Genomic DNA, 8794 nt, shown 5'->3' with positions numbered 1-8794 from the left:
GAGTGATCAGGCTTTTTGGATGTAGGTGCCAAGTAGGATTGGACTTTTATAGATGTTAGATTCATGTTATGGTAACATGCTAGATGAATGAGATGATAGCATGGTTTGATGCTAGAGTGTAGCGACATGATTAATGAATGAAGATTATTTGAATGTTTCCACAAGCACCCCTATGGTGGAACGTGGACTGTTAGGGCTTAGAGAGGTGTTTTGTGTAACCACGATATTTTATCAAAAGGTGGTAGGGTGTTACGCTAGCATGGCTTCCCGATACTCATTTCAAACTTGACGATTGTTGATGTATGGCAGAGCTTATACGTGCATCTTGAAAGAATTGAGAGGGATTGTCCCTGAAGTATCCCATAGTTGCCCTACACTGTTAGGTCTTTGAAGAAATTCTCCTCAATATGAATTTGAAATGTCTTAGCCATACCATGCACTTGAGATGGCCTTCCGTAGTATTAGCCTTGGAGTGATTCGTCCTTGGCTAATCGACCCTTGGAATGATTTTCCCCTGATAAACTATTCTTTTGAAGCATTCTCTTTTGATCAAGCCTTGTGGTGGTTTGCTCCAGATTGATTGAGCCTTTGAGGGTATTGCCCTTGTTTGTAGGTCTTCATTGAAGGATTTTCCTGAAAAGAAACTTGGATCCCACCATGCTTTGATACGACCTTGATATGAATTGTCCCAATATTTAAATCTTGAAAAGTTTGCCCCTGATTATTAGGCTTTAGAGGAGTGTCCTGAGAAGGAACATGGTGTAAGAACAAAAATTGTTCTACAACAGATTCCATGATTTTGATGATAACAAAGGATGAAACCAAAAATGGCACCCTAACAAAAAGTTTCTAAGTGTGCAGGGTTCTAAGGAAAGAAGGAAGAAATCATCAGATACAGAATCATATCAGATACAAATTATCAGAAGACCAGGAGCATCTGAAGTAGAAACACGTTCAAGAAAGTCTAACTCTGAGCAAAACAGCAAAATATCAGAAGCATCTGAACAAGAAGTACGCTCTAGAAGTTCTGACTCTGAACAACGATATGTCAAACTCCAGAAGCTCTCAGCGCTATCTGAAGAAACCATCAGAACTCAAAAGAGATCAACATCAGAAGTAAGATAGCAAGATTACAAGATTCTCAGAAACATGAAGACTCTGATCATGGATTTGCTAAATAAAGGAAGAGTAACGTTAACTTCAAAATAAAGGTATGGAAATGGATTTCCTAATACAGAAAGAGACGTTAACTCCAAATTCAAATAAAAAGGAACTATATTTGGAAAGTAGTCATTCAAGGAGAGAAAGTTGTCTTGGCAAGAAGCTATATAAGTTATGGCATTAATTCAAATTATAATCCATAAACTTCAACGACTACTTCACTCCTATATAAAGGACTGCAATCAACATTGAGAGAACAAGAAGAACATACTGAAACATCAACACACAAAAACACGTTTTATTCTCTCAATCTTCACGAAGCTTTTGCTTAGAACGTGAAACACTTTGTTCTTACTGTTGTAATATTTGCTTATCTTAGAAGCACTCTAGATTACATAAGTCTTTATCTTTGTTTTATTTCCTCAAGTGACTTTGCACAGTCTGTATACTTGAGAGGACTAAGAGATCTTTCTCTTAGACGTTGTTTGTAATCAATCTTTCAAGATTAGTGGATTAAGTCCTTGTTGAAGGCGAAATCACCTTGGCCGGGTGGACTGGAGTAGCTTTGTGTTATAAGCGAACCAGTATAAATTCCTTGTGTGATTTTCATTTTGAAAAAGCGCTTATTTTCCAAAACAATTCAAACCCCCCTTTCTTGTTTTTCTCACCTTCAATTGGTATCAGAGCTACGGCTCTGTTATTGATTTTCTAATCAAACACTTAACAGTGTAGAGAGATCCAGAACGAGAAAAACTATGGCCCACACAAATGAAAAGGATAGTTACAATGCTAAGCCTCCTGTCTTTGATGGAGAGAAATTCGATTACTAGAAAGATAGAATTGAAAGTTTCTTTCTAGGCTATGATGCTGATCTCTGGGACATTGTCACAGATGGATACAAACCTCCTGTCACAGAGGATGGAGCTGAAGTTCCCAGAAGTAAGATGTCAGATGATCAGAAGCGAGTTTTCAAAAATCATCACAAGGCCAGAACCATACTCCTCAATGCTATATCTTACAACGAGTATGAAAAGATCACCAACAGAGAAACAGCAAAAGACATACTAGACTCTCTAAGGATGACTCATGAAGGAAACTCTCAGGTCAAAGAGACAAAGGCTCTGGCGCTTATCCAGAAATATGAAGCTTTCAAAATGGAAGATGATGAAGCCATAGAGGCAATGTTCTCTAGATTTCAAACTCTGATTGCAGGTCTCAAGGTTCTAGACAAAGGAAACACAACTGCAGACCACGTCAAAAAGATAGTCAGAAGTCTGCCAAAGAAATGGAGACCCATGGTTACTGCTCTGAAGCTGTCAAAGGATCTGAACAATATCAGTCTTGAAGAACTTGTCAGTTCCCTCAGAAGCCATGAGATAGAACTAGAGGAAGATGAGCCTCAGAAAAGGAGCAAGTCCGTAGCATTAAAGTCCAGATATGAAAGACGCAAACCTGACAGAACCAAAGCTCTCCAGGCAGAAACTGAACATACTGATGACTCTGAACCAGAAGATTCTGATGATGAAGAAGAATTGTCCCTCCTGACCAGAAGAGTTAAACAACTCTGGAAAACGAGGAACAACAACTTCAGAAGACCAAGACCCAGAGGGGATCGATCAGAATCAACCTCAAAAGGTAAAACTAACAAAGATATTACTTGTTATGAATGTAAAGAAACAGGTCACTACAGGAATGAATGCCCCAAGCTAAAGAAAGACAATTCTAGAAAAGAAAGCTTCAAGAAAAATACCTTCAGGACAAAGAAAGGATTAATGGCTACCTGGGATGATAGTGAATCTGGGTCATCAGAATCTGACTCTGATGAACAGGCCAACGTGGCACTTATGGCTACCACATCCAGGAGCAGCTCAGATGAAGAATCTGAAGAGGTATTTTCTGAACTCTCTCGATCTGATCTAGAATCATGCTTGTCAGAAACTCTTAGCTCATATCAGAAATTAAAACAAAAGCTTAAAAACATAAAAGGTTGTCTTAAAGAAAAATTTGAAGAATGTGGCAAGCTTGAGATGACAATTCTAGCGCGGGAAGATACAATCAGATCCTTAACATTAGAAAGAGATGGAGCAAAAAGAAAAAGCTTAGAATTAGAAGAAGCGTTGTCTCAAGCACCACAAACTTCAAATAAATTAATTTATGAATACGAAGAAGCCTTTCAAGAATTTCTGAAAAATGGAATAGGTAGGAGTATTATGGCATCCATGATTTATGGAGTCAGTCAGAACAATAAAAAGGGAATTGGGTATGATCCTAAGGAAGATAAAACTTCTACTAGTGACCAACTTAAATCTCCATTTTCGTATCACTATACACACACACAAGAACAAAAATTTGAAAATGCTAGAAAACCCAAAGTTATAAGAAACTCTGGGAAAACTAATCAGAAAGGACCCAAGAGATTCTGGGTACCGAAAGATAAGATTGTTTATGTTGCAGATATCCTATGCAGCAAAGTTCAGACACCAGTCATGGTACCTGGACTCTGGATGCTCGCGACACATGACGGGAAGAAAGTCTATGTTCCAAAGTCTGGAACTTAAAGATGCTGGGTTTGTAGGCTTCGGAGGAGATCAGAAAGGAAGGATCAGAGGCTCCGGAACTATTGGTAATGGTGCTCTTCCCTCTATATCTGATGTCCTTTACGTAGAAGGATTAATGCATAACTTGTTATCCATAAGTCAATTAAGTGATAACGGTTATGATGTAATCTTTAATCAAAAAACATGTAAAGCCATTAATCAGAACGATGGCTCTGTCCTTTTCACAGGCAAGAGGAAAAACAACATTTATAAAATTAATCTTTCTGATTTAAAAGAACAAAATGTTAAATGTCTGATGTCGGTTCATAAAGAGCAATGGGTATGGCATAGACGCTTGGGCCACATTAGCATGAGGAAACTTTCTCAGCTAAATAAACTCGAGTTAGTCAGAGGCCTACCTAAACTAAAGTTTACTTCAGATGCTCTATGTGAGGCATGTCAGAAAGGAAAATTTTCAAAAACGTCTTTCAAAAAGAAAAATGTTGTTTCTACCTCTAAGCCTCTGGAACTTCTCCACATTGACTTATTTGGTCCTGTGAAAACAGCATCAGTCAATGGAAAGAAGTATGGACTAGTCATTGTTGATGATTATAGCCGCTGGACATGGGTGAAATTCCTAAATCACAAGAGTGAGTCTCACTCTGTATTCACTAGTTTCTGCTCCAAAGTGCAAAAAGAATTTGACTCTAAAATTATTAGAGTCAGAAGTGATCATGGTGGGGAATTTGAAAACAAAGATTTTGAGGAATTATTTGACTCTAATGGAATATCCCATGATTTCTCCTGTCCTATAACTCCACAACAAAATGGAGTTGTAGAGAGGAAGAATAGGACACTCCAAGAAATGGCCAGAACCATGATCAATGAAACTAATGTGGCAAAGCACTTTTGGGCAGAAGCTGTAAATACAGCTGGTACATTCAGAATAGAATCTCTATAAGACCTATTCTGGAAAAGACTCCCTATGAACTGTGTAAAGGAAGAAAACCAAACATTTCATATTTTCATCCTTTTGGATGTTCTTGCTTTATCTTAAACACTAAAGAACATCTGAACAAGTTCGATTCCAAAGCACAGAAAGGTATTATGTTAGGATACTCAGTTAGCTCTAAAGGCTACAGAGTATACAACACAGAAACCAAAATTGTGGAAGAATCAATTCATGTCAGATTTGATGATAAGCTTGACCCTGAAAAGTCAAAGCTAGTTGAAAATTTTGCAGATTTAGAAATCACTCTTGCTGGATCTGATAAAACTCCAGAAGCAACTGTCACTCAGAACTCTGAAGAAATTAAATCCCCAGAAATCCCAAAGAAAGTTAAAAGTCGTATCAACGTATCTGAAGATTTGATTCTGGGAAACAAGGACGAACCTGTCAGAACCAGATCTACCTTCAGGACCTCTGAAGATACTCCTCTGGGACTAGTGACTCTGATTGAGCCTACGTCCTGTGATGCAGCACTTCAAGATAACGACTGGGTTTCAGCCATGCAAGAAGAATTAGATCAATTCACTAAGAATGATGTCTGGGATCTTGTTCCAAAGCCCAGAGGCACTCACGTTATTGGAACCAGATGGGTATTCAGAAACAAGCTGAATGAGAAAGGAGAAGTCGTCAGAAATAAAGCTCGACTGGTAGCTCAAGGTTATAGTCAACAAGAAGGTATTGACTATAATGAAACCTTTGCTCCAGTCGCAAGGTTAGAATCTATTCGTCTTCTGGTATCTTTTGCTATTAACCACTCTATCAAATTATATCAAATGGATGTCAAGAGTGCATTCCTTAATGGTTATATTTCAGAAGAAGTGTATGTCAACCAACCTCCAGGTTTTGAAAATCCAAAATTTCCAGAACATGTTTTTAAACTTAAAAAATCTTTATATGGACTTAAACAAGCTCCCAGAGCTTGGTATGAACGTTTAAGCAATTTTCTTCTGGAACACAATTTTATCAGAGGGAAAGTTGACTCCACACTCTTCTGTAAGAACCTTAACAATGATCTCATGATATGCCAGATATACGTTGATGATATTATTTTTGGTTCAGTTAACGCCTCTGTTTGTCAAGAATTCTCTGAGTTAATGCAGGAAGAATTTGAAATGAGCTTAATGCAAGAACTAAAGTTCTTTCTGGGAATTCAAATTAACCAAACTTCAGAAGTTACATACGTTCATCAAAGCAAATACATTAAAGATGGTCTAAATAAATTTGATATGGCTGACTGCAACTCTGCAAAAACTCCCATGCATCCGACGTGCATTCTTGAAAAGGAAGAAGTGAGCAAAAAGGTTTGTCAGAAGCTCTATCGAGGTATGATAGGCTCTCTTCTCTATCTGATTGCTACTCGTCCTGATATTCTCTTTAGTGTCTGTCTCTGTGCCAGATTCCAATCAGATCCTAGAGAATCTCATTTAACAGCAATTAAGAGAATTCTCAAGTATCTGAAAGGAACTCCTAACCTGGGCATGATGTATGAGAAAACATCAGAGTATAGACTTTCGGGTTACTGTGATGCAGATTATGCAGGAGATAGATTAGAACGAAAAAGCACATCTGGAAATTGCCAGCTTCTGGGAAACAATCTGATATCCTGGGCTAGCAAGAGATAGTCAACTATTGCTCTATCTACTGCAGAAGCAGAATATATCTCAGCATCACTGTGCACAACTCAGATGCTCTGGATGAAGAATCAGTTAGAAGATCTGCAAATCTTCGAGAGTAACACTCCCATCTTCTGTGATAATACTGCTGCCATTTGTCTAAGTAAAAATCCCATTTTACATTCCAGAGCTAAACACATTGAAATAAAACATCATTTTATCAGAGACTATGTTCAGAAAGGGATAGTAACATTGAAGTTCATTGATACAGATCATCAATGGGCAGATATCTTTACTAAGCCTCTAGCTGAAGATAGATTTCTTTTCATCTTAGAAAATCTGAACATTCAAAATTGCCCCGAATGAAGTGTGGCTCTGAAGATGTAAAATGAGACTCTAACATAAACAAATGTGCTTCTGCCTCTGACTCTGATACTTCTACCAGTTAAGAAGATATCTGAGTTAGAAATCTCCAGGAACCAATCCTTTGGTATTCCTGAAGATCAGATACATCAAAACATGTGGAGCACTTAGCGTCTAACCCTAGAACTTCTAGACAGCTGTCCAGAAGAAAAATCAAAGGGCAAACGTTTTAAGATCTCCTCGAGCAGTGTGCATACTGTTGGGATTAGACATTCATTAATGAGCCTTAATCATTTTTTCCCCAAGCGTGCTAACTTGTGTTTTGTGCCAACGCTGAATTGTGTGTCGTTTTGCATGTGTTTTCGTTTAGGGTATTTAAACACTCCTCTCACATTTCACACACTTATCACCCTCACTCACTCTCAAACCCTCTCTGAAGCATTTCTACAAACTCTTCATCTTCATTTTCTTCTTCTTCAACTATGGATGCTCAACAACAACAAGTTTTCAACTTTTCTCAACAAATGGAATCCAACACCACTGCCCAAAGTTCAAGCATTTCCACTCCAACAGTTACGGGCGTTTCCATTACTCCAGTGTACAAGGAACCCCATGTTCTTGATCGTCAACCTCATATCAACCTAGCAACCCCCTTTGAGGGACTGGAAGTGTTATGTGAAACACTGGTGGACTTCGACAACATGAGGAGAAATGGAGTAGATCTTACTGAAGAACTCCGTCAACAAGGGTGGGAAAACTACTTTCAAAGGCTTTATGGTCCTGTTTACCCAAATCTCATCAAAGAATTCTGGAGATTTGCTTACGCTGATGACCATTTCATCGTCTCCTTCGTATTGGGGTAAAGATAGTGATTACTGAAAAGTCAATTGCTTCTTTATTGAACATGGAGAAAGATGGAGGAATAAGGATTTACAACATCAACCCTAGGTCAAGGCGCGTTGCTCAGGAAATAAATCCAACCATTTTCAAACTCAACACTGAAGGCAATCCTTCAAAGAACAAAGAACTTCATCAGAACCTCAGAGTATGGCTCAAGATCATTCTGGGAACCATTCATCATCGCCCAGCATCAAACTCCTCTGACTACATCAATACAGATCAGAAGTGCATTCTGTATTGCATTCACAAGGGTTTGAAGCTCTGCCTTCCTGCACTACTCTTCAGATATCTCAGAGACTCTGTAAGGGAGACAAGAAACAACATGAAACCCAGAACCTACATCCCCCTGGGAAGACTTCTGTCTGATGTCTTCATCGAAAATGGGTTTGTAGATCATCTGGAGAAGAACAAGCTTATGGAAGATCTGGCAATAGATACTGGAAGGCCTCTGAACGCCAGAAATCTCAAGAGCATGGGAATCTTGAAGAAGATTCAAGTCAGACCCACGATGGACACCTCCTGGGACGCCTTGAAAGATCAGAGGAAGCTGCCCCATGGTCTTGCAAGGTTCTATAAGAATGAACCCAGAGACGCTATCCTCTTCTATATGCAGCGTCTGAAGGATGAAGGAGTCGACATCTCCGACTTCAGACTGGATGACTGTCTAGATTCAGAAGAAGATTTTGTCAGGTTCAAAAGAGGTCCCTCTTCAAAGAAGTCTTCAAAGGCAAAGAGAGCAAGGCTAGGAGAAACTTCTGGAACCAGATCTCCAGCGCCTCTGCAAGTAACTACTGGTACGTCTGCTCCCTCTATTCCCTCTGAACCTCTTGTGGCTTCCTCTTCTAATCCTCTCCCAACACCACCTATATACACATCCTCTGAAACCCCACCTTCTACAACCAGAACCTCACAACCTCTACCCAAAGTTAATCTTGCCCATACATCACTACCTCTATCTGAAGCTGAAGAAATGAACCAAACCACTTCCTCTTCATCATCTTCAGACCCAGAATCACCTCCATACCTTATCCTCTCCTCTGACCCAGAATACTCTGACCCTAACTCTCCAACTCTAGCTCAAATTCAGGCTCAAAACCTCGCTTCACAACAACCAACACAATCTGAAGTAACTTCACCTCCCCCAGAACAAACAACCAACATCCCTTCTGAAGACCAACCTTCTGAAGCTCAACCCTCTGACCTACACACCT

Source organism: Lathyrus oleraceus, chromosome 3, assembly GCF_024323335.1.
Source record: "Lathyrus oleraceus cultivar Zhongwan6 chromosome 3, CAAS_Psat_ZW6_1.0, whole genome shotgun sequence".
NCBI classification, from domain to species: domain Eukaryota; kingdom Viridiplantae; phylum Streptophyta; class Magnoliopsida; order Fabales; family Fabaceae; genus Lathyrus; species Lathyrus oleraceus.
The sequence above is the reverse complement of the archived record's forward strand: the minus strand, read 5'-3'. Positions refer to the sequence as shown.